The sequence below is a fragment of the Pseudophryne corroboree genome, chromosome 3 (assembly GCF_028390025.1).
Source record: "Pseudophryne corroboree isolate aPseCor3 chromosome 3, aPseCor3.hap2, whole genome shotgun sequence".
Classification (NCBI taxonomy): Eukaryota; Metazoa; Chordata; class Amphibia; order Anura; family Myobatrachidae; genus Pseudophryne; species Pseudophryne corroboree.
In genome coordinates this window covers 761,221,599-761,249,003 of record NC_086446.1, presented here as the reverse complement: position 1 = coordinate 761,249,003, position 27,405 = coordinate 761,221,599, and the positions used below count along the sequence as shown (strand labels likewise).

At 43.9% G+C, this 27,405-nt stretch overlaps 1 protein-coding gene across 3 annotated transcripts in view; it reads left to right on the top strand.

The window, feature by feature from the left end:
- Nucleotides 1-4,563, top strand: part of LOC135056795 (alpha-2-macroglobulin-like) — a 325,812-nt gene extending 321,249 nt beyond the window's left edge. For all 3 annotated transcript variants that reach the window (XM_063962392.1, XM_063962390.1, XM_063962389.1), the window contains one exon: nt 4,406-4,563. The gene's annotated coding sequence lies outside the window, so the exon portion shown is untranslated. The remainder of the gene's footprint in view (nt 1-4,405) is intronic.
- Nucleotides 4,564-27,405: the final 22,842 nt, after the last annotated feature.

The following is a 27,405-nucleotide window of genomic DNA, read 5'->3' as shown; positions in this document are numbered from 1 at the left end:
CTCCTAATAAGGGCAAGGTCCAGAGAACAGCTGGAGACAGCTTTAGCACTATCTCAAGAGGTGCTAAGACAACACGGGTGGATTCTGAATATTCCAAAATCCCATTTAATCCCGACAACTCGTCTGCTGTTCCTAGGAATGATTCTGGACACGGTTCAGAAAAAGGTTTTCCTTCCAGAGGAAAAAGCCAAGGAGTTATCCGATCTGGTCAGGAACCTCCTAAAACCAGGAAAAGTGTCAGTACATCAATGCACAAGAGTCCTGGGAAAAATGGTGGCTTCTTACGAAGCAATTCCATTCGGCAGATTCCATGCAAGAATATTCCAAAGGGATCTGTTGGACAAATGGTCAGGGTCGCATCTGCAGATGCACCTGCGAATAACCCTGTCACCAAAGACAAGGGTGTCACTTCTGTGGTGGTTGCAGAAGGCTCACCTATTAGAAGGCCGCAGATTCGGCATTCAGGATTGGATCCTGGTGACCACGGACGCCAGCCTGAGAGGCTGGGGAGCAGTCACACAAGGAAGAAACTTCCAGGGAGTATGGACGAGTCTGGAAAAGTCTCTTCACATAAACATTCTGGAACTAAGAGCAATCTACAATGCTCTAAGCCAGGCGGAACTTCTCCTGCAAGGAAAGCCGGTGTTGATTCAGTCGGACAACATCACGGCGGTCGCCCATGTAAACAGGCAGGGCGGCACAAGAAGCAGGAGTGCAATGGCAGAAGCTGCCAAGATTCTTCGCTGGGCGGAGAATCACGTGATAGCACTGTCAGCAGTGTTCATCCCGGGCGTGGACAACTGGGAAGCAGACTTCCTCAGCAGACACGATCTTCATCCGGGAGAGTGGGGTCTACATCCAGAAGTCTTCAACATGTTAATAGACCGTTGGGAAAGACCAATTGTAGACATGATGGCGTCTCGCCTCAACAAGAAACTGGACAAATATTGCGCCAGGTCAAGAGATCCACAGGCAATAGCTGTGGACGCACTGGTAACTCCTTGGGTGTACCAGTCAGTGTATGTGTTTCCTCCTCTGCCGCTCATACCAAAGGTATTGAAGATCATACGGCAAAGAAGAGTAAGAACAATACTAGTGGTTCCGGATTGGCCGAGAAGGACTTGGTATCCGGAACTTCAAGAGATGCTCACGGACGAACCGTGGCCTCTACCTCTGAGAAGGGACCTGCTACAGCAGGGTCCCTGTCTTTTTCAAGACTTACCGCGGCTGCGTTTGACGGCATGGCGGTTGAACGCCAGATCCTAAAAGGGAAAGGCATTCCAGAAGAAGTCATTCCTACCTTGATTAAGGCACGGAAGGAAGTCACCGTGAAACATTATCACCGCATTTGGCGAAAATATGTAGCGTGGTGCGAGGATCGGAGGGTTCCGACGGAGGAATTCCAACTGGGTCGTTTCCTACATTTCCTGCAATCAGGATTATCTATGGGTCTCAAATTGGGATCCATTAAGGTTCAAATTTCGGCCCTGTCAATATTCTTCCAAAAAGAATTGGCCTCTGTCCCTGAGGTCCAGACTTTTGTCAAGGGAGTACTGCATATACAGCCTCCTGTGGTGCCTCCGGTGGCACCGTGGGATCTAAATGTAGTTTTAGATTTCCTCAAATCCCATTGGTTTGAACCATTGAAAAAGGTGGATTTGAAATATCTCACATTGAAAGTGACTATGTTACTAGCCCTGGCCTCTGCCAGGAGAGTATCTGAATTGGCGGCTTTATCTTATAAAAGTCCTTATCTAATCTTCCATTCGGATAGGGCAGAACTGCGGACTCGTCCGCATTTTCTCCCTAAAGTGGTATCAGCATTTCATCTGAACCAACCTATTGTGGTGCCTGCGGCCACTAGCGACTTGGAGGACTCCAAGTTGTTGGACGTTGTCAGAGCCTTAAAAATATACATTGCAAGGACGGCTGGAGTCAGAAAATCTGACTCGCTGTTTATATTGTATGCACCCAACAAGTTGGGCGCACCTGCTTCTAAGCAGTCGATTGCTCGTTGGATTTGTAACACAATTCAACTTGCACATTCTGTGGCAGGCCTGCCACAGCCTAAAACTGTAAAAGCCCACTCCACAAGGAAGGTGGGCTCATCTTGGGCGGCTGCCCGAGGGGTCTCGGCATTACAACTCTGCCGAGCAGCTACGTGGTCGGGGGAGAACACGTTTGTAAAATTTTACAAATTTGATACCCTGGCAAAGGAGGACCTGGAGTTCTCTCATTCGGTGCTGCAGAGTCATCCGCACTCTCCCGCCCGTTTGGGAGCTTTGGTATAATCCCCATGGTCCTTTCAGGAACCCCAGCATCCACTTAGGACGATAGAGAAAATAAGAATTTACTTACCGATAATTCTATTTCTCGGAGTCCGTAGTGGATGCTGGGCGCCCATCCCAAGTGCGGATTATCTGCAATACTTGTACATAGTTATTGTTAACTAATTCGGGTTATTGTTAAGGAGCCATCTTTAAGAGGCCCTTTCTGTTGTCATACTGTTAACTGGGTTTAGATCACAAGTTGTACGGTGTGATTGGTGTGGCTGGTATGAGTCTTACCCGGGATTCAAAATGCCTCCCTTATTGTGTATGCTCGTCCGGGCACAGTACCTAACTGGAGTCTGGAGGAGGGTCATAGGGGGAGGAGCCAGTGCACACCACCTGACCTAGTAAAGCTTTACTTTTTTGTGCCCTGTCTCCTGCGGAGCCGCTATTCCCCATGGTCCTTTCAGGAACCCCAGCATCCACTACGGACTCCGAGAAATAGAATTATCGGTAAGTAAATTCTTATTTTTTTGTTTTGAACTTTACTGGACATGTACTGTATCTTGGTTGTTCGTTTTTTTGTTGTTGTTTTTTTCTTGCTCCATGCACTCCATGATTTGATATTTTTAAAGTTACAAAAACATTTGCATGATTTACATTAATGACGGAACGATTTTTTCCTCAGAAGTCTGTGATATTTGTTACTGAGGGCAACTGTCGACCGATGAGATTTGCACCTCCTTTTTTTTTTTGTTCCTACTGTTAACATACTGTATCAATGTGTTATTTGGAAGCCATTTTGTTTATTTATTAACAGTTATTTATATAGCGCACACATATTCTGCAGTGCTTTACAGAGAAAATATTTGGCCTTTCACATCAGTCCCTGCCCCAGTAGAGCTTACAATCTGTACACCCTATCACATGCACACACAGACACATTCATGCTAGGGTTAATTTTGTTGAGATCCAATTAACTTATGTATGGGGAGAATATACAAACTCCATACAGCTAGAGCCATGGTGGGAATCGAACCCATGACCTCAGTGCTGTGAGGCAGTAATGCTAACCATTACACCATCCATACTGCCCCAGTATTTTCAAATGATCTTAAGTCATGCTGTATTTATACACAAGAACACCACCAGCAGTGGCTCCTACTAACATTTAGTAGGGGGGCTGCCGCTGCAAGGAGAGGAGGATGGGAGAGCTGAGCCCTGTCAGCCGGGTACCGGCACCTGCGCATTGGATTTGGCAGATCCCGGGCCTGGTGCATGTGCAGACGCCGCGGTTCATCGGCTGCAGTCCATAGAAGCCGGATTGGGCTGCGCCAAAGGTAGGGAGTGGCTTCCTACAGGAAGCCAGCTCTCTGCTTATCGCAGCCGGGTCTGGCAGTCCCAGAGTGAGGGAAATACCTCCCAATAGGACTGCCTTGTGTGTCTGTACTGACAGGTAGGACTACCAATATGAAGTCACTGCCAGACACAGTGAAGCCAGTGTAGTCATGGACTGCATCTGGCTTCACTGATACTGAGCAGGGTAGTTGATTTTACTGGGGCGGGGGGCTGCAGTCCTGCAGCCCATAGGTAAAATCCGCCATTTATTTCACCACCATACTCTGTGTCCTCTCACAAGCAATTTGTTGCTGTATTTGATTATTTCAGATATAAGTACCTTTTCATTGTATCGGGGTCCAGTCTTTATATACAGTATCTTAATTATACTGGACAAAAACTACTGTACTATCCTACACTCGCTGAGTAGATCTTATCAGTATGAAAGTTGCTTTCTGTACTGTAGGTGGATTCCCTAGATCTACAGTACACTGCAGTCATTACTGTGGCCCAACAAACTGGACTCAGGTTTCAGTGTAATGACCTTGCAGGAACTCTAGACTCCTTAATACAGGACTGGTCAACCTGTTGCTCTCAAGCTGTTGTGAAACGACACATCCCAGCATGCCCTGCCACTGTTCTAGCATTCCCTAATAGCAATAGTGTGGCACGGTATGCTGGGACGTGTAGTTTCACAACAGCTGGAGAGCCGCAGGTTGGCCAGGCCTGCCTTAGTAGAAAGCATTATTTGTTTAAGGTCTAAATACTTTGTTTGACTGTTCCATTTCTGCACACAGGGAAATATAAAGAAGGATTCATGTGCTCTACATCCTCCACCACTGGCATCTAACAAGTGGACATCTCCTGCTAAATGTATTATTACCTCTACAACTTAGCTGAACAAAAATACTTGTTTCTGTTTAGGAAATAATATGAATAAAGCTTTTCATCTCTGTGTATGCGGTACTGTGATGTCTTTATTGCTTTATGCATAGTAATGTACATACATGCAGATATTATCCCTTCTAGTGCAAAAGCGTGTAGCACCTACTGTCAATGGGAAATTGGCAAAACAAACATGACCTACTGTAGTAAATCCAGACAACTGCAATGGTTTCACCTATTCAGCTAGATTTGCTAATTCCAAAATTGTTTTTTTTTTTTTTTATACCTGAAGATTTCACAGTGTTAACCTGACATTCTCCTGCTCCAGGTTCAAATTGAAAGTATTATCTTGTCACTCCATTACTGACAACTAAAGCCACTTCCTCTTTTATGACATTTTGGGATATGATACTGGTGAAGAAGCTGAGGCATCAGTCAGTTGAGTTGCTGTGACATCACTTCCCATTTGTATAAATCTTCACATTTTTATAACTTTAGAACTATGTTGATCACAAAGTAATTTTAAATGTAAATCAAGTTCCAAAGTCAATGCCGTTCTTTAAATGAGGAATTGTCTTTAAAATGCACAAGATTTCATTCTGCAATGTATTTACCCACAATGGGACTCCTTAAGAGTCATGAGTAATTCCATCTAGAAGTTGCTGTTTTTGTATCTTTTTAGAGTTGAGTGTAGTTCATCTCCTACATACAAAAAAGACAAAGGATCTTATTTTTCAGTATCACATTTCCTGTCACTTGTCACATAGACCTGTATGGGGAAAGCAGCTGGAATATATTTCCCATATATTTTGTTGGCTTTACCCACCAGTGGGAATGAATGAAGCTGGAGAGGCTTTGCTAAATTCAAGCCAGGTCCACACACAATACACAGACATCAACTGTATGAGAGGCTTTAAAATAAACCAAAACACTGTATAAACAATCTCCTACAGTAATTGTGTTGAGCTTGTGCTTCATGAACACAAGAGGATTTGAGAGAATAAATGAAAGCTTTCCATATACAGTACTGTGGCGTAAATGTTAAAATACCAGATACATTAGGCTATTTATTTTTGGACTAATTAATGAAAAATACATTTACCCTACCGCCTCTATGAGAGTCTCAAACGTATTAGCATTCATCTAGTTCAAAGGGTTTTAATTTGAATCTGAAGTTTGAGAATTTGTATTGAATATTTGAACCTCCTCCAAACCAATTGCATAAACTGGTTCAAGAAAACCTTTAAACAATATGAAACTTTTTTACTTTTTCTGAAGGACTTTGAAAGACAAGTTTGGCTATCAGTTTTTTACCCTGCTACTTATGTCACCTTTAATATTAAACAAACCAAAAAACAAACAAACCACAACCTGTAAATCGTAAGGGGCATACACACGGTGCGATTGTAACTACAGATATGGACTATATAGTAAACATAGTGCATATCACACTGTGTATAATATTCAAGATATAGGAGGAAAAGAAAAAGGATCTGTTTCCGGTGCACTACTTAATATATTAAATAAAAATTAACTTTTAATTAATTTACTTAAAATATGTGTAGACATGTTTTATTTCATGTCTTCTGAGATAACTTCTGCGAAATATTCTAAAACCATCTACATTTAATGTGACAACATGACAAGACTGTGTATTACAAACTAATAAACAAAAATATTAAAAACTGATGAGCGTCTCTTTCGTATCTGTTCTCCAAATATAGTGTCTAGGTACACTCCATATGAATCTCTATCTATTTCTTATAGATTTTATTTTCCCAATTATTCACATAACTCATTAATTGTGATGTATTCTTATAGAGATTCAAAATAAAATGCCTGGTAAATAGACTGGGTGCAGCTGTAAATGATGCAATATCATTTGTAACACTGTATCTCTTGTTAATGGTTTCCTTAGTTCTTGGCTCACTGCCCAGACATATCCCTTGGATGGAATGGGGTTAATGATATAGTAAATGTGCTGTTGTGAGTTTGTAACAGTGTTTCTCTAATTGTTGATTTCTTTGTGCCTTGGCTCACTGACTGAACATATTCCTTAGATGGAATTGGTTATAGAATAATACTTCATAACCTGCTGCTAATATTGCACAAATGTATACCGTGTAGTTCTTCAATAGGAGGGGATCTGGACACATAGATCCTTATTGTCAAATTACGTTCAGTTTAATGTTTAGGAGACAAACAAACCTGTTGATAGATTAACTTGAGATAGTGGGTATTTCTCTAACGTTCTAAGTGGATGCTGGGAACTCCGTAAGGACCATGGGGAATAGCGGCTCCGCAGGAGACTGGGCACAACTAAAGAAAGCTTTAGGACTACCTGGTGTGCACTGGCTCCTCCCTCTATGACCCTCCTCCAGACCTCAGTTAGAATTTTGTTCCCGGTCGAGCTGGATGCACACTAGGGGCTCTCCTGAGCTCTTAGAAAGAAAGTAATATTTAGGTTTTTTATTTTCAGTGAGATCTGCTGGCAACAGACTCACTGCTACGAGCAACCTAGGGGAGAGAAGCGAACCTACCTGCTTGCAGCTAGCTTGGGCTTCTAGGCTACTGGACACCATTAGCTCCAGAGGGATCGAACACAGGCCCAGCCTCGGTCGTCCGGTCCCGGAGCCGCGCCGCCGTCCCCCTAGCAGAGCCAGAAGCAAGAAGACGTTCCTGGAAATCGACGGCAGAAGACTTCGGTCTTCATTAAGGTAGCGCACAGCACTGCAGCTGTGCGCCATTGCTCCCCAGGCACACCACATACTCCGGTCACTGATGGGTGCAGGGCGCTGGGGGGGGGCGCCCTGGGCTGCAATATAAGTACCTTACTTGGCAAATTAACACATAATATAGCCTTTAAGACTATATATGTGTAAAATCCCCTGCCATAACTGTATAAAAAAAGCGGGAGAAGCCCGCCGGAAAAGGGGCGGGGCTATCTCCCTCAGTACACTGGCGCCATTTTCCCTCACAGCTCCGCTGGAAGGATCGCTCCCCAGGCTCTCCCCTGCAGTTCCAGGCTACATAGGGTAAAAAAGAGAGGAGGGGCACTAAATTTAGGCTCAATCTTTGATATATAAGCAGCTATAAGGGGTAAAATCACTGTGTAGTGTGTATCCCTGTTTTATATAGCGCTCTGGTGTGTGCTGGCATACTCTCTCTCTGTCTCCCCAAAGGGCTTTGTGGGGTCCTGTCCTCAGTCAGAGCATTCCCTGTGTGTGTGCGGTGTGTCGGTACGGCTGTGTCGACATGTTTGATGAGGAGGCTTATGTGGAGGCGGAGCAGGTGCCGATAAATGTGATGTCACCCCCTGCGGGGTCGACACCTGAGTGGATGGATATGTGGAAGGAATTACGCGACAGTGTCAACTCCTTACATAAAAGGTTTGACGACAAATCAGATGTGGGACAGCCGGCTTCTCAGCCCGTGCCTGCCCAGACGTCTCAAAAGCCATCAGGGGCTCTAAAACGCCCGCTACCTCAGATGGCAGACACAGATGTCGACACAGATACTGACTCCAGTGTCGACGATGATGAGACTAGTGTACATTCCAATAGAGCCACACGTTACATGATTACGGCAATGAAAAATGTGTTGCACATTTCTGATATTACCCCAGGTACCACAAAAAAAGGGTATTATGTTTGGGGAGAAAAAACTACCAGTGGTTTTTCCCCCTTCTGATGAATTAAATGAAGTGTGTGAAGAAGCGTGGGCTTCCCCCGATAAGAAACTAGTAATTTCTAAAAAGTTGCTAATGGCGTACCCTTTCCCGCCAGAGGATAGGTCACGTTGAGAGACATCCCCTAGGGTAGATAAAGCGCTCACACGCCTGTCAAAGAAGGTGGCACTACCGTCTCCGGACACGTCAGCCCTAAAGGAGCCTGCTGATAGGAAGCAGGAGGCTATCCTGAAGTCTGTTTATACACACTCAGGTATTATACTGAGACCAGCTATTGCTTCAGCATGGATGTGCAGTGCTGCAGCTGCATGGTCAGATTCCCTGTCAGAAAATATTGATACCTTAGACAGGGACACTATATTGCTAACCATAGAGCATATTAAAGACGCAGTCTTATACATGAGAGATGCACAGAGGGATATTTGCCGGCTGGCATCTAAAATAAGTGCAATGTCCATTTCTGCCAGGAGGGGTTTATGGACTCGGCAGTGGACAGGGGATGCAGATTCTAAAAGGCACATGGAAGTTTTGCCTTACAAGGGTGAGGATTTGTTTGGGGATGGTCTCTCGGACCTCGTTTCCACAGCGACAGCTGGGAAGTCAGCATTTTTACCCCATGTTCCCTCAAAGCCAAAGAAAGCACCATATTATCAGGTACAGTCTTTTCGGCCCCAGAAAGGCAAGCGGGTTAAAGGCGCGTCCTTTCTGCCCAGAGACAGATGTAGAGGAAAAAAGATGCAGCATACAGCCAGTTCCCAGGAACAAAAGCCCTCCCCCGCTTCCTCTAAATCCACCGCATGACGCTGGGGCTCCACAGGCGGAGCCAGGTACGGTGGGGGCCCGTCTCAAGAACTTCAGTGACCAGTGGGCTCGCTCACGGGTGGATCCCTGGATTCTACAAGTAGTATCTCAGGGGTACAAGCTGGAATTCGAGACGTCTCCCCCTCGCCGTTTCCTCAAATCTTCCTTGCCAACAGCTCCCCCGGACAGGGAGGCAGTGCTGGAGGCAATTCACAAGCTGTATTCGCAGCAGGTGATAGTCAAGGTACCCCTCCTTCAACAAGGAAGGGGTTACTATTCCACAATGTTTGTGGTACCGAAAACGGACGGTTCGGTGAGACCCATTTTAAATTTGAAATCCTTGAACACCTGTATAAAAAGGTTCAAGTTCAAGATGGAATCGCTCAGGGTGGTTATTTCAAGCCTGGAGGAAGGGGATTGCATGGTATCACTGGACATCAAGTATGCTTACCTGCATGTCCCCATTTACCTTCCTCACCAGGAGTACCTCAGATTTGTGGTACAGGACTGTCATTACCAATTCCAGACGTTGCCGTTTGGTCTGTCCACGGCACCGAGGGTATTTACCAAGGTAATGGCCGAAATGATGATACTCCTTCGAAAAAAGGGATTTTTAATTATCCCATACTTGGACGATCTCCTTATAAAGGCGAGGTCCAGGGAGCAGTTGTTGGTCGGGGTAGCACTATCTCGGGAGGTGCTACAACAGCACGGTTGGATTCTGAATATTCCAAAGTCACAGCTGGTTCCTACGACACGTCTACTGTTTCTGGGGATGGTTCTGGACACAGACCAGAAAAGGGTGTTTCTCCCGGAGGAGAAAGCCAAGGAGTTGTCGTCTCTAGTCAGAGATCTCCTGAAACCAAAACAGGTCTCGGTGCATCACTGCACGCGAGTCCTGGGAAAAATGGTAGCTTCCTACGAAGCAATTCCATTCGGCAGGTTCCATGCAAGAATCTTTCAGTGGGATCTGTTGGACAAGTGGTCCGGATCCCATCTTCAGATGCATCGGCTGATAACCCTGTCTCCAAGGACCAGGGTGTCTCTGCTGTGGTGGCTGTAGAGTGCTCATCTATTAGAGGGCCACAGATTCGGCATACAGGACTGGGTCCTGGTGACCACGGATGCCAGCCTTCGAGGCTGGGGGGCAGTCACACAGGGAAGAAACTTCCAAGGGCTATGGTCAAGCCAGGAGATTTCCCTACACATAAATATTCTGGAACTAAGGGCCATCTACAATGCCCTAAGTCAGGCAAGACCCCTGCTTCAAAACCAGCTGGTACTGATCCAGTCAGACAACATCACGGCGGTTGCCCATGTAAACCGACAGGGCAGCACGAGAAGCAGGACGGCGATGGCAGAAGCCACAAGGATTCTCCGATGGGCGGAAAATCACGTGTTAGCACTGTCAGCAGTGTTCATTCCGGGAGTGGACAACTAGGAAGCAGACTTCCTCAGCAGGCACGACCTCCACCCGGGAGAGTGGGGACTTCATCCAGAAGTCTTTCAGCCGATTGTAAATCGCTGGGAACGGCCACAGGTGGATATGATGACGTCCCGCCTCAACAAAAAGCTAGAAAGATATTGCGCCAGGTCGAGAGACCCTCAGGCAATAGCTGTGGACGCTCTAGTGACACCGTGGGTGTACCAGTCGGTTTATGTGTTCTCCCCTCTTCCTCTCATACCAAAGGTACTGAGGATAATAAGACGAAGAGGAGTAAGAACTATACTCATTGTTCCGGATTGGCCAAGAAGAGCTTGGTACCCAGAACTTCAAGAAATGATCTCAGAGGACCCATGGCCTCTGCTGCTCAGACAGGACCTGCTGCAGCAGGGGCCCTGTCTGTTCCAAGACTTACCGCGGCTGCGTTTGATGGCATGGCGGTTGAACGCCGGATCCTGAAGGAAAAGGGCATTCTGGAGGAAGTCATCCCTACGCTGATTAAAGCTAGGAAAGAAGTGACCGCAAACCATTATCACCGCATATGGCGAAAATATGTTGCGTGGTGTGAGGCCAGGAAGGCCCCAACGGAGGAATTTCATTTGGGCCGTTTTCTGCACTTCCTACAGTCAGGGGTGACTATGGGCCTAAAATTGGGTTCCATTAAGGTCCAGATTTCGGCTCTATCGATTTTCTTACAGAAAGAACTGGCTTCACTACCTGAAGTTCAGACATTTGTTAAGGGAGTGCTGCATATTCAGCCCCCTTTTGTGCCCCCAGTGGCACCTTGGGATCTCAACGTGGTGTTGAATTTCCTAAAGTCACATTGGTTTGAACCACTTAAAACCGTGGATTTAAAATATCTCACGTGGAAAGTGGTCATGCTGTTGGCCTTGGCTTCAGCCAGGCGTGTGTCAGAATTGGCGGCTTTATCATGTATAAGCCCTTATCTGATTTTCCATATGGATAGGGCGGAATTGAGGACTCGTCCCCAATTTCTCCCAAAGGTGGTTTCAGCTTTTCATTTGAACCAGCCTATTGTGGTGCCTGCGGCTACTCGTGACTTGGAGGATTCCAAGTTGCTGGACGTAGTCCGGGCCCTAAAAATCTATTTTTCCAGGACAGCTGGAGTCAGAAAGACTGACTCGCTATTTATCCTGCATGCACCCAACAAGTTGGGTGCACCTGCTTCAAAGCAGACTATTGCTCGCTGGATCTGTAGCACGATTCAACTTGCACATTCTGCGGCTGGACTGCCGCATCCTAAATCTGTAAAAGCCCATTCCACGAGGAAGGTGGACTCTTCTTGGGCGGCTGCCCGAGGGGTCTCGGCTTTACAACTTTGCCGAGTAGCTACTTGGTCGGGGTCAAACACATTTGCTAAATTCTACAAGTTTGATACCCTGGCTGAGGAGGACCTAGAGTTCGCTCATTCGGTGCTGCAGAATCATCCGCACTCTCCCGCCCGTTTGGGAGCTTTGGTATAATCCCCATGGTCCTTAGGGAGTTCCCAGCATCCACTTAGGACGTTAGAGAAAATAAGATTTTACTCACCGGTAAATCTATTTCTCGTAGTCCGTAGTGGATGCTGGGCGCCCGTCCCAAGTGCGGATTGTCTGCAATACTTGTATATAGTTATTGGTTAACTAAAGGGTTATTGTTGAGCCATCTGTTGAGAGGCTCAGTTATATTTCATACTGTTAACTGGGTATAGTATCACGAGTTATACGGTGTGATTGGTGTGGCTGGTATGAGTCTTACCCGGGATTCCAAATCCTTTCCTTATTGTGTCAGCTCTTCCGGGCACAGTATCCTAACTGAGGTCTGGAGGAGGGTCATAGTGGGAGGAGCCAGTGCACACCAGGTAGTCCTAAAGCTTTCTTTAGTTGTGCCCAGTCTCCTGCGGAGCCGCTATTCCCCATGGTCCTTACGGAGTTCCCAGCATCCACTACGGACTACGAGAAATAGATTTACCGGTGAGTAAAATCTTATTATTTCTATATGGTCCGAAACATAGTTCACTTGTAAAGTCTGGTTATAGGGCGAGGATTCCTTTAATAGTATAATATAAATACAATCAACGGGTCACCTCTCACTTATAGTGTCAGGTGTCCTTAACATATATCCTCATAATGCAAATTCGTGAATCATCTCTCACATACAGTGTCAGATGTACCAGTGATGATTAATTCAACGAGTCACCTCTCACATATAGTGTCAGGTATCGTCCTTATATAATTCCACTGTGCGTGTCAATATATCATCTCTCACTTATAGTGTCAGATGAACAAATATTTTTACCTCTCACTTCAGATGTCAGGTATTAATATATTTATAAATGATTCAATGTAGGGTAAATGACAGCAGGTAATATCACAAACAGTTTTACAGACTTAGGGGGTCATTCCGAGTTGTTCGCTCGCAAGCTGCTTTTAGCAGCTTTGCACACGCTAAGCCGCCGCCTACTGGGAGTGAATCTTAGCTTATCAAAATTGCGACCGAAAGATTCGCAATATTGCGAAAAGACTTCTATGTGCAGTTTCTGAGTAGCTCGAGACTTACTCTTCCAGTGCGATCAGTTCAGTGCTTGTCGTTCCTGGTTTGACGTCACAAACACACCCAGCGTTCGCCCAGACACTCCTCCGTTTCTCCAGCCACTCCCGCGTTTTTCCCAGAAACGGCAGCGTTTTTTCACACACTCCCATTAAACGGCCAGTTTCCGCCCAGAAACACCCACTTCCTGTCAATCACATTACGATCACCAGAACGAAGAAAAAACCTCGTAATGCCGTGAGTAAAATTCCTAACTGCATAGCAAATTTACTTGGCGCAGTCGCACTGCGGACATTGCGCATGCGCATTAGCGACTAATCGCTCCGTTGCGACAAAAAAATAACGAGCGAACAACTCGGAATGACCCCCTTAGTTCATATCAAGGGAATGACTCTATGTTCTTCTCTTTCTCCCACAGAAATATACCCACTATCTCAAGTTAATCTATCAACAGGTTTGTTTGTCTCCTAAACATTAAACTGAACGTAATTTGACAATAAGGATCTATGTGTCCAGATCCCCTCCTATTGAAGAACTACACGGTATACATTTGTGCAATATTAGCAGCAGGTTATGAAGTATTATTCTATAACCAATTCCATCTAAGGAATATGTTCAGTCAGTGAGCCAAGGCACAAAGAAATCAACAATAAGAGAAACACTGTTACAAACTCACAACAGCACATTTACTATATCATTAACCCCATTCCATCCAAGGGATATGTCTGGGCAGTGAGCCAAGAACTAAGGAAACCATTAACAAGAGATACAGTGTTACAAATGATATTGCATCTTTTACAGCTGCACCCAGTCTATTTACCAGGCATTTTATTTTGAATCTCTATAAGAATACATCACAATTAATGAGTAATGTGAATAATTGGGAAAATAAAATCTATAAGAAATAGATAGAGATTCATATGGAGTGTACCTAGACATTATATTTGGAGAACAGATACGAAAGAGACGCTCATCAGTTTTTAATATTTTGGTTTATTAGTTTGTAATACACAGTCTTGTCATGTTCTCACATTAAATGTAGATGGTTTTAGAATATTTCGCAGAAGTTATCTCAGAAGACATGAAATAAAAAATGTCTACACATATTTTAAATAAATGAATTAAAAGTTAATTTTTATTTAATATATTAATTAGTGCACCGGAAACAGATCCTTTTTCTTTTCCTCCTATATCTTGAATGTACTCTTACATGATCTGTGGTAGCACCCCCAAAAAACTGTAAGATTATTTGATACAGTATCAGAATTTGGGGCTTTCAATGAACAACCATTCACAAATAATTAGATAAGATAGGGATAACAATTCCAGTGCAACAGTTTCCCTCCTTTCCCTTTGCCTTTTATGCAATAGCACACCTATGTATATACAGCTTACAATGCTGATGCGCGATCCCGTGGGGTCGGCATTGCAATGTGCAGACAAGTCCATTTTGACTATAAAGTGTAGAATCTAGTACATTGTATAGTCAAAATTGACCATAGCAAAGATTGCCCAAATCCAAAATCGCACCGTGTGTATAGTCAATATAGGTGGATTTTGGCTCTGGGGTGGTCAAGGGAAATCGCATAGTGCAAATCTGCCACAGCAGAATCACACCGTGTGTATGCCCCTTTACTGTAATCTTGGGCAGAGCCGGATTAAGGGGGGGGGGGTCCCGGGGATACGTACCCCGGGCCCCCCTTTCCAAAAGGGCCCCCTGCCACACCACAGATCGGATCTTTCTTCAATCCGATCTGCGGTGCAGCGCTCACGAGCCCCTGCTCCCCGCTGCCCTGTCCCTCCTCCTCCTTCAGTACAGCGTGCGACCAGTGCCGTTTAGTGGCGAGCGGCTCACTTTGTGACTACTTATCTCCTCCCTCTCTCTCCCCCGAGCGCTCCTGCTCGGGGGGCGGGGCTTCGCGGAATGACGCGTTTGCGTCGTGACGTCACGACGCAAACGCGTCATTCCGCGAAGCCCCGCCCCCCGAGCAGGAGCGCTTGGGGGGAGAGAGAGGGAGGAGAGGAGATAAGCATCGAAGGAGGAGGCGGCCGGCGCGAGGGACGTGAGTCGGCGGGACCCGAAGAGCAGGAAGATGTAAGTATTTTTTTTTCTCTCTTTCTCTCTCTCTCTTCCTCCCTTCCTCCCCCCCCACTTGACACCTGCCTGCCGCACTATGTAAAATGAGGATACCTTCCGCACTGTGTAAAATGGGGGCACCTGCCACACTATGTAAAATGAGGATACCATCCGCACTGTGTAAAATGGGGGATCCTGCCGCACTGTGTAAAATGAGGATACCTTCCGCACTGTGTAAAATGAGGATACCTTCCGCACTGTGTAAAATGGGGGCACCTGCCGCACTGTGTAAAATGGGGATACCTTCCGCACTGTAAAATGGGGATACCTTCCGCACTGTGTATAATGGGGATACCTGCCGCACTGTGTAAAATGGGGATACCTGCCGCACTGTGTAAAATGGGGACACCTGCCTGCGTACGGTGTAAAATGGGGACACCTGCTGCACTGTGTAAAATGGGGACACCTGCCACACTGTGTAAAATGGGGATACCTGCCGCACTGTGTAAAATGGGGGCACCTGCCGCACTGTGTAAAATGGGGATACCTTCCGCACTGTGTAAAATGGGGACACCTGCCGCACTTTGTAAAATGGGGACACCTGCCTGCGTACTGTGTAAAATGGGGACACCTGCCGCACTGTGTAAAATGGGGACACCTTCCGCACTGTGTAAAATGGGGACACCTGCCTGCGTACCGTGTAAAATGGGGACATCTGCCTGTGTACTGTGTAAAATGGGGACACCTGCCTGCGTACTGTGTAAAATGGGGACACCTGCCTGCGTACTGTGTAAAATGGGGAAACCTGCCTGCGTACTGTGTAAAATGGGGACACCTGCCTGCGTACTGTGTAAAATGGGGACACCTGCATGCGTACTGTGTAAAATGGGGATATCTGCCTACCGTACTGTGTAAAATGGGGACACCTGCCTGCGTACTGTGTAAAATGGGGACACCTGCCTGCGTACTGTGTAAAATGGGGACACCTTCTGCACTGTGTAAAATGGGGATACCTGCCGCACTGTGTAAAATGGGGACACCTGCCTGCGTACTGTGTAAAATGGGGACACCTGCCTACATACTGTGTAAAATGGGGACACCTGCCTGCGTACTGTGAAAAAATGGGGACACCTGCCTGCGTACTGTGTAAAATGGGGACACCTGCCTGCGTACTGTGTAAAATGGGGATATCTGCCTGCGTACTGTGTAAAATGGGGATATCTGCCTACTGTACTGTGTAAAATGGGAACACCTGCCTGCGTACTGTGTAATATGAGGACACTTGCCTGGTGTAATGTGTAAAAAGGGGACTTTTTTTATTTTATTTTTTCCCCCTGTGGTGGGTGTGATGATATCAGATGAGGCCACGCCCACTTTAATGAGACCACGCCCATTTTAATCAGGCCACACACCCTTGTCGGGAGCGCGCGCGCATGCTTTTTCTTTTTCTGGCTATATGGGGGGGGCTCGCACATTTTTTTTAAAGCAAGGGGGGGGGGCGCATTTTGAAATCTCGCACTGGGAGCCAAATTGTCTAGAAACGGCCCTGCGTGCGGCGCACTAATGACGGAGCCGCAGGCTTGCTGAGCCGGACAGCAATTGGACAACTGAGCCGTCGCTCAGCTGCGCTGACTACAGCTCTAAGAAGAGTGCTCTAACAGCTGTAGTCAGGGCAGCTGAGCGACGGCTCAGCTGTCCAATTGCTGTCCGGCTCAGCAAGCCTGCGGCTCAGTCATTGGCGCGCCGCACGCTGAACTGAAGGAGGAGGGATTCTTAGATAAATTATATATATATATATATATATATATATATATATATATATATATATAAAAATCCCTCCTCCTTCAGTGGACTAAAAAACTAATTAAAAAAAAAATAATAATAATAATTTTTTTTTATATATATATATATATATATACATATTTTTTTTTTATTAGTTTTTTAGTCCATGGGGGCCCCCTGCAATTTAGTACCCCAGGCCTCCCGGAGCCTTAATCCGGCTCTGCTCTTGGGGCTCTATATAGTCAAACTTGCAAGGATAAATCTCACCCTATGTGCACGCCTTTAAATACACAACTCCATTTTTACATATACAGTACTATTAAATTATTTTAATACAGTCTGAGAAGCTACAAATTTAGCAGAAGTATATAAGTGTTTGTTAGTTGCTACAATGTTTTCCAGTCCAGCCAGGTTGGAGAAGTGTTCATAAATCTTTAGGTGTAACCCGTACAATCTACTGCATGTAACATACATGACAGCAAGCAGCTGCGTGTCCCATTACATTCTATTTCCTTTTCTAGCACAAGATCTTATTAGAGACATGTTCACTGAATCTTTCTTCCATGTTAAGAGTGGATCATCAACGCATCTGATTTGTAGGAAAATAAAAATAGATTTGGTCTGTGTTGTCCCTTCTAAATGATCCTGCTGCCTATTCTATATGTAGGGGTCCCACCCTCTATTTCGTTCTGCAAATTAGTACTGGTGACAAAAGAAAGAATGGGGCTGGATATAATTCTGTATAAAACTACAGTAGATGCAGCTTATTTTATATCTTTTGTAATAGCGATATACTGCCACTGTATGATGTAGAATTTCTGCCTTATGTATAGACCGAATGATACTCTTTATATGGAATATTCACTTTCTTTAAACTTTGTACCACACTATCAGTGCCTTATTCTTACCTTGTAATGGCAGGCAGGTCCCTCCTGCTCTGTGGTGTCATATTCCCAGTGTTATTCAGGAAGATGGCGCATGCGCACCAGATCAAGTGCAGGGTCTTTGTTTGCAGTGTGCAGCGCAGTGATGTCACTGGGAAGATGACACCACAGAGGAGGGTTGGTCCACCTACTTCACGGTAAAGGTGGCGGAGAGCAGTGTCGTAACTAGACATTTTAGCGCTGTGTGCAAGAAACAGCATTGCCCCCATATACATTACAAATCAGGGCCAGTGCGCACACTGATAGTGTGGTACAAAGTTCTGCCGTAGGCATGCGACAAAAATATAGCGGCATGGCTTCAAGGGGAAAGGCCGTGGCCACAAATCTCCCTTTTGCACTTTACGGCAGGCATAGCTCCTTTTCACACATTACTGCAGCAGAGTCCCCCTTTTTACACATTATGGCAGCAGAGCCCTCCTATTTACACATTAGGCAGGCAGAGTCCCCTTTTTACACATTACGGCAGCAGATCCACCTTTTTTTACACATTACAGCAACAGTGTCCCCCTTTCTACATATTCAGCAGGCAGGGTCCCCCTTTTTTACACTTTATGGCAGGCAGTCCCCTTTTTCTACACATTATGACAGGCAGTCCCCCTTTTCTACACATTATGGCAGGCAGTCCCCCTTTTTTACACATTATGGCAGGCAGTCCCCCTTTTTTACACATTATGACAGGCATAGCCAGATTAAGGTGAGGGTGCAGGGGGATACTGCACCCTGTGCCCCCTCTGTCAGGGAGCCCCTCGACAGGAGCACAATGACATCTATAGTTTTCCCTCTTGTACAGCAGCAGAAACAGGCAGCCAGAAGGCGAGTAGGACAGTATGCAGTGCAGGCAGAGTTACAGGAGTATCAGGTTTTGTGAGCTACCAATGGATTTTCACAACCAGAGGAGCGATATGAGGGGGGAGCTAGTTGCAAGTGACCCAGGGATCCCAACTTCTCCTCCTCCTCACCTGGGTGTCTGGGTTCCGTGTAACCTGTTATCTAATGAGAGCATTTGGGTCTTTAGACACACACACACACACACACACACACACACACACACACACACACACACACACACACACACACACACGAATTCAATTGTTTGAAAAGTTGGTTGGGTGTCTGTTTTTTCCTATCTAATAGACAGTAAAAAGCAGACACCCAACTGACTTTCCAAACAATTGAATACCCCCCACGGAGTCTTGTCCCAGTGTGTAAGTAGTACAGAGGCTGCTGCTATTGCATTTTGCAAGATAAATTACAGATTTTTTTCCCCAAGGTGTATTTTGAGGTAGTTTAAGTTGTCTTTGTTCCAATAGAAGAAAACTTTATAAAATAGTTGTCTCTCAAATAAATGGTGCTATAAACAATACTCAGGCATGATTAAACTAGTTTAGTTTAAATTATTATACACCGTTGGTTTAAATTTAATATACACAATCCATATCTCCCAACATTACCCATTCCAGGAAGGACAAAATGCTCTCTACCTGGGCTTTCCTGGACCACCTTTCTTATCAATTAAATAGTTCAACATGGCAATCATATATTAAAGGGGAGGTCCAGGTAGAGAGCATCTTGTCCCTCCTGGAATGGGTCATGTTGGGAGCTATGCACAATCTAATATACCCCCCCTCCACCAGGCCACCTTATCTTAAGTGCCCTTGCCCCCTCAAGGCTTAATCTGGTCTTGATGACAGGCAGCCCCCATTTTTTACACAGTATGGCAGACAGTCCCCCTTTTTTACACGTTATGGTGGGAGGGGAGGGAGAGACAGAGTGCATGAGTTATACTCACCTGTGTCCAGCCGGCATGTGTCTCCTCTGTCCTTTTTCCACCCTACGCTGTGCTCTTGCAGTGCAGGGCATTGTGGGTGGGCAGGGGGAAGGCTGGGGAGAAGTCATCTCTCCCAGCACACGGAGATGGTGCAGAAGCAATGATGCCTGGCTACGTTTGTGAGGTAGCCAGGCACGCCAGCCAGTGATGGTGGAGGGACGCAGGTGGCGGCGACTGCGACATAGCGGCCAGGCGGGTGTTGCTGTGGATCTGGATGGTGACCTCATCCCAAGAGGGCTCAGGATTCTTAAGACATCTACCTTTTATGAGGATAAAAAAATCACAGAAGACTGGAATAGCATATTGGACTCTGTTCAAAAAACCTCATGAGACTACTTATCAGATATAGGGAGGAAAGAGTAAAGGAATTGGAAACAGAGACAGAACAGATACAGAAATATCTAAACAGTTTTGAAAACAATGCTGAATATAAGGAGAGAGATTCCAAAGTCAATCAAAAGGTTGTAGATTTTGAACAGGCCCTCATCTCACGAAAGGAACACAAAATGGATAGGGATCTGCAGGATTATGAAAGGGGAGCAGCGCGTGATTTTAATAGGACACAGAGATACTAAACAGTTCCACACCAATTATAATAATAGATATAGAGACTCTGGTCATAGATACAGAAATCAATCTGTGAGAGAAGAACCCCAAAGATTACATTCATATAGACCTCCCCACAGGAACAACTATCGAAATAGACAAGGAACAGATAGGAATACTTACAGAGGAACCCAGTCTAGATTCCCAAATATATCTGATGCCCCCAAATATTACAAATCACCTAGGTTCAATACTTCTAAACAATTTTCCAACAAATATCAACTTAGACACTCAGAAACAGAGGATGATGGAGATCACTCACCTCAAGGGGAAGTTTTTTTAGACAGGACACAGCTTCCCACACGCAGTACATGGCAGGGAGCAGGTACAAAAAGAAGAAGAGATTACATACAGGGGGATGCAGGGGAGGAAGAAGACAACCCCACAAAAAGCATATGCACAAGATAGTCACTAAAGGCAAAGGGATTTTCAATCTCTCAGCCAAAAAATTAAATGACCATGAATTGCAACTTTTAGAAAAAGGTCTCAATTTCGTGCCAGTAATGAAGCCTAATTTGTTTTATTTATTCATGGATCTCAACAGATATGTAAGAACTCTAAGCCGAAAACGCTACTTTGCTCTTAAAAATATAACAAAGAACAATCAGGCACCCCCATCATATTGGATATAAATGATAGAGAAATAGTTGAAATACTGGAGGAACTTCAAACTGAAAATAATGATGTGGACCATAATATGCAGATTTTCGATTTAAGAAGGAGTTGTCCACTAAAAAATAAATCAGATTTTTTACCCATTACAATATAGAGGTCCTTACATAGAAAGCTTTTTATAGCAGTACATTAGATTAGTTTAAGAAGTTTTGTGAACAGGCTGATGATAAAAAATTGAAGGATAACATGACAGGGGGTGAGAGAAAGGCCATTAAAGCTTTATGTTCAGATAAAGCAATTACAATCAAGCCGGAGGACAAGGGGGGTGATATTGTCATCCTCAATACTCCAGACTATCTCGTGGAAGCAAATAGACAGTTGGAAAACAACACTTTCTATAAAAAGTTGGATGGCAATCCCACAGCCCCTTACCAACATGATTTTCAGTTGTTATTAAATAAGGCTCTTGACAAGGGCGCAATATCCAGAGAAATCTATCACTTTTTATTTAATCCACACCCTGTTATTCCCTCATTTTTATTATTTGCCAAAAATTCACAAATCCATCACCTCACCTCCTGGTCATCCTATTATTTCTGGAATTGGGTCCCTCAGTTGTAATTTATCCACCTTTGCTGATTTTTATTTACAGTACCACGTAAAAAAAGCTACGTTCTTATATAAAATACACAAAACTATTTTTAAATTTGATACAGACAATAAAGTGGAAGAAAAGCTACATACTTATGACATGTGACGTGGAGGACCTATATTCAAACATCCCCCATGATTTGGGTATAGAAGCCATAAAACATTATTTGTTCCACGATCCGGACATGTCAGTATCTTTACGTGGTCTTATTTTAGAGTCTATCAAATTTATCTTACATCACAATTATTTTTTGTTCAACTCACAATTTTATTTACAGACAAGAGGTGCTGTGATGGGGGCTGGATTCGCTCTGAGTCTCGCAAACCTTTACATGGGAAGATTTGAGGAGGAATACATCTGGAGCAGGAAGTACGGAGCGGATCTAGCCCTCTATGGCAGGTATATAGACGATTTACTTTTTTGTTTGGGATGGGGATGTAGATTCTGTCCAATCATTTGTTAATCACCTTTTTATTAACACTTAAGGTTTAAAATTCACATCCACTATCAACAATTCCACTATTAATTTCCTGGATATTGTGCTCCGGGTAGAGCAGGATCAACTGACTCAGACATATATCAAAACTGTAGATCAAAACTGGTACTTGAATTTTAAGCACTCACATAAAATTGCTTGGAAAACAAATATATCCAAAGGACAGTTTACTAGAGTGAAACGTAATTGTACATTGGAACAAGACTATGAGGCACAGGCAAGTAAACTGTAGTATGCCTTTCTAGAACAAGGATATCCAAATACAATACTCCAAAAAGCTTTAAAGGAGGTTAGAACCACAGATATAATTGTCACTATTGACGCAATCTTCAAAAATTTACAAAAACAATACAGGAACAGGACATGGAGATAAATCAGCACTTTTCATAACACAGTATACTGCTGTGCCCATAAAATAAAATCTGTCATTAAGAAAAATTAATCTTTACTAAGATTAGATAATGTCCTGAGAGACAATGTATATTTAAATGGTACTGTTATTTTAAAAAAAATCCAATAATCTTCAATCATATTTAGTGAAGAGTCATTTTCAACAGAAAAAGAGTGTTAGTCAGACTTGGCTACCAAAGAAGCCAGATGGATTTCACAAGTGCGGTAGACAGACCTGTAATACATGTCTGCATACTGCTAAAAAGAGCATAGAATTTACATCAGCTTCAGGGGAAGAGACCTTTAAGATAAAGGGCTTTTTAAACTGTAGATCCACCTTTGTAATTTATTTGATTCAATATGGATGCGGGAAACAATATATTGGAAGAACTACTCGCACTCTACAGGGGATCGGTATGAAATACCTCCAATCAAAATCCCAACAGTCAAAATCCTGACAGCAATTGACCGATGGTCAAATTCCCGACCAGGTCAAAATGCAGACATGGACAAAATACAGACATTTAAAATACCGACAAGGTCAAAATACCGACATGTAAACTGCCGACAGGTCAAATACTGACATGCAGTTTTCATTGTTTATGTTTGTGTATGTTGACATAGGTCAACATAGACACCATATAAGTGTACCGCATCCCCTCGCATGGCTCGCTGCGCTCACCATGCTTTGGGCACGGTGCCTCGCTGCGCTTGGCACACTATTATATTCCCCCTCCAGGTCCACTGGAATGGTAAAGTATGAACAAGTTGGTTTCAATGAAAAAATCATGAAAAACTCATCTTGGCATTTTGACCTGTCGGCATTTTACATGTCGGTATTTTGACCTTGTCGGAATTTTAAATGTCGTATTTTGTCCTTGTCGGTATTTTGACCCTTTGTGATGACGCTGCTGGCCAATTCCACAAATACGCCAATTTAAGAATTGTCACATGCGCCGTATGGGGGTCACTTTGACACACGGGATTACTTAACTACCTTCAGCTGCCACCAGCAAAGACTTTTCAACGTATTACAAATGTTGCAGGCGTCTTTAGCTTTACCTGTCACACACACACTGCAATACTTAGAAAAATAGGTAGGCATGAGCCACACAGGCTTTGAGTTCATAAGAACAACAGAATCAGAACTAAAAATAGGATTTTCATTTCAAGAATACTTCAGCGCTTTGGTTACAAAAAGGTTACAAAGATTATTAATTATATTTTAAAAACACACGCAGAATACAGCAATCTCAAAAAATGAAAAGGAAATAAAAACTTACAGAAACCCTATTCACTTACGCGAACAAGTTTTAAGTATTTCTGCTGTGGGGGATTTCACAGGATTACTCAGGTCATCTCCAGCATGTGCTGTTTCCCCAAGAGATCACAACTCCTATTTTTGTGAGGGAGACACATATAGTCTCCAGCTTCATCAGGCCCCCTCCCTTGAGGTTTTTAACTACTTCCTTGCTGGACACTACACCTACACCAGGTTTACATTTTGTTGGTGAGAGAAAAAAAGCACAGGAGAAGGGGAGGGGGTGTTGCCCAAAGGCATTGAAATCTCCTTCAAAGAGTGTGAGGTCTGGGAGGATCTGCACCTTGTCACCCCTGGACAGCTTTATTACTAGCCAGGAAGTTTTGGCTCAGTTATCTAAACATGTGGACTTCTTTTACTTTCCATCAGGTAAATGATCCAGCCATCTCCCTCTTATCAGTATTTATAACCTCTGGTCTGGTAATTGCACATGTCATCTCAAACGTTATTGTCTGCAGATCTCCCCCAGCCTGGACCTATGGAGGTCAAATGCAGGTTATTGCCTGTCAGCCATGTTGTCACATCTAGGCTGAAAGTATACAAAATTATATATATATAATCACTTGAAAACATTATTGGTGATTATTCCTGCAGGTAATCACCACACCTTAGATCACATATAATTTGTGATCCTCTTTTCTGTATTTAAACATGACACCGTCGGTCAATTGCTGTCGGGGTTTCGACCGTCGGGATTTTGATTGGAGGTAAATTGACTGCATCCCCTCTACAGATATGATTTTCGGAACACTGGCACAATATCACAAAAGGGATCAAAACACACCCACTTTCTAGACATATATCTCAGTGTTCTTTGTCTGATGATAAGGTAGTCATTTAAGCCATTGAACAGATAAAAACCACATACAGAGGGGAGGATCAATTCAAGAGGCTCTGCAGACGTGAGGCCTATTGGATATATCGGCTAAATACCATGGTCCCATATGGTCTCAATTACACTATCGAGCTTAATAATATTTGAGACCTAGTTGTTTATCTAGAGCCTGTCTGCTTTATCTACAGTTTTTCTGTAGATAGATCCCTAAATATGTGGAATTCCAATAGTCATAGTAGGAAGTGATACTATCAATGTCTATTATTAATAAATTTGTGTTTCTTTTTCCTTTGACTTTTGGTAATGTTAGAGCTGTTTCATCACTCTCTTATTTTATCTACTTGTCCAATGTCTTCCATTTTTCTCCCCTTCATATAAACAGGGGGTTATTCTTTATATTACTTATTATATAGATGCGCCTAACTCCATATACTTGTAATATGTATGGAGATGGTGTATCTCCATATATCAAATTTTTGTTTGGTTAGATGATACATGTGAAATACATATATAGGGGTTCTCTGTTATATGATTGGAGTCTCTATGGTGGGTGTCATGGATACCAAGCCATTATAACATCCGCAACATAATTATTGACATCAAACCTTCTCTCTCTCTCTCTCTCTCTCTCTCTCTCTCTATATATATATATATATATACACATCTTTTCTATATACATGTATTGATACTAGCACTGCAATATTTATATTGGATAGAACAGACATATTACCATTATTTTGTTTCCTTTGTGGTGTCCATTTCTCCTTTTTATTATTATAATTAAAAACTGTGAAAATGTATATATGTTGCCAATTCTATAAAGCATTCTGTTATAAGGATGCATTAGATGTAATCTATGAAATAGTGTGGATTAATTTGTAATTAAACCAAAGAGATTACAAGTATAGGCTTTTATACACCTGATGATATCACAATAAGATGTGGAATGTATAATTGATGACACATGTGGAAAAGGCTTGTTTCCTTTGAAAAGGAAACACAGGAGACATTAGAGATCTTGGTCTGAGGAAGCCGCTGATTATTGCTCAGGCGGGGTAATGCGTCACCATATCACTTTCGAGCAGTCAAAGGCTGGCTGTGCGAGGATTACAGAGCCGTGGTGCAGACGGTAATATTGAGGCTACTACAGAGAGCGGTGTGCAGCTTGATGCCGTACACAGCGAGAGCGCTCCGGCCTCATCCACCGCCGCCCAGTCACACACAGCGGGAACAGGGAACTTTACTCACAAGCAGTGCAACACTTATCAACAGAGGCTGCTGTACAGAGCGGTGTGTGCTCTGCTGTCAGGCGCAGTGCTAATGCCCCAGCTCATAATATACCACCAGCTATCCCAGTATTCCACAACACATAGCGGGAGCAGGAGATCATCCCCATCAGAGACATTTGTTGTCCTCCATTGACATTGCAGCAAGGAGAGTCTATTCACATTGATACATTGTTTCTCACGGGGAATCATTGTTACCAACTCAGGAATACAAGTGGAAACATTCATCTAAACTCTCTGGATATGGCCACATGAAAAGGCAACTTTGTACCAGTCGCCGAGAGGACAGCAATATTCCATTAAGGTGGTAAATACTTTTCCTGCAATTTTATTTAAATAGCCTCTCTATGTTGTGGACTTTTAATTACCACTAATATTGTGGAAAATAATTATCCATACCGGTTATTGGTGAATTATAATTCCACTCCCCCCTCTCTTTCTTATATATACCATTGTTATTAGATTTAACATATGATTTATGGTAATTGCTTCTTACCATAAGTAGCAACTTACCTTTTTCAGCTGTTGTATCTTAATTGTTGTTTTTAATATATTGTTGTCATTGTACATTTATGCGGCTGGCCAGCTGATACTCTTTTATATATTGAGTAAAATTTGTGAACAATGGGGGTCATTCCGAGTTGTTCGCTCGCAAGCTGCTTTTAGCAGCTTTGCACACGCTAAGCCGCCGCCTACTGGGAGTGAATCTTAGCTTATCAAAATTGCGAACGAAAGATTAGCAGAATTGTGAATAGACACTTCTTAGCAGTTTCTGAGTAGCTCCACACAGACTCGGCATCTGCGATCAGTTCAGTGCTTGTCGTTCCTGGTTTGACGTCACAAACACACCCAGCGTTCGCCCAGACACTCCTCCGTTTCTCCAGCCACTCCCGCGTTTTTCCCAGAAACGGTAGCGTTTTTTCACACACTCCCATAAAACGGCCAGTTTCCGCCCAGAAACACCCACTTCCTGTCAATCACATTACGATCACCAGAACGAAGAAAAAACCTCGTAATGCCAAGAGTAAAATACCTACCTGCATAGCAAATTTACTTGGCGCAGTCGCACTGCGGACATTGCGCATGCGCATTAGCGACTAATCGCTCCCTTGCGAGAAAAAAATAACGAGCGAACAACTCGGAATGACCCCCAATATGTCCTTTTGAAGAAATAAAACATCTTTATATTTTTACCATATACCAGGGCATTTCTTTCCCATTTGTATATACATAAAAAAGGGTGTTGCCGTGGGCCTGCGCATTTGCGCTGTGTGCCAGACACCACTGGCACACACCTAGGTACGGCTGTGGCGGGGAGATATGCTGGCAGACATGTCCCCCACATGGCCCCCTCCAGCAAGACCAGGCCCTCGTAATAAGTGCCACACCCAGCACTGCTTGGCACCAGTATTGTGATAAAGCAAATACCAAGTAAACTGAGATTGTGTGTGTGTGTGTGTGTGTGTATATATATGTATATATGTATATATATATATATATATATATATATATCTCAAACAGTATGTTTAGCTTAGTATGTAATGTAAAACAGGCAATTAAATGTCACCTGCATTGATGCTGCAGTGAAATATTGGCA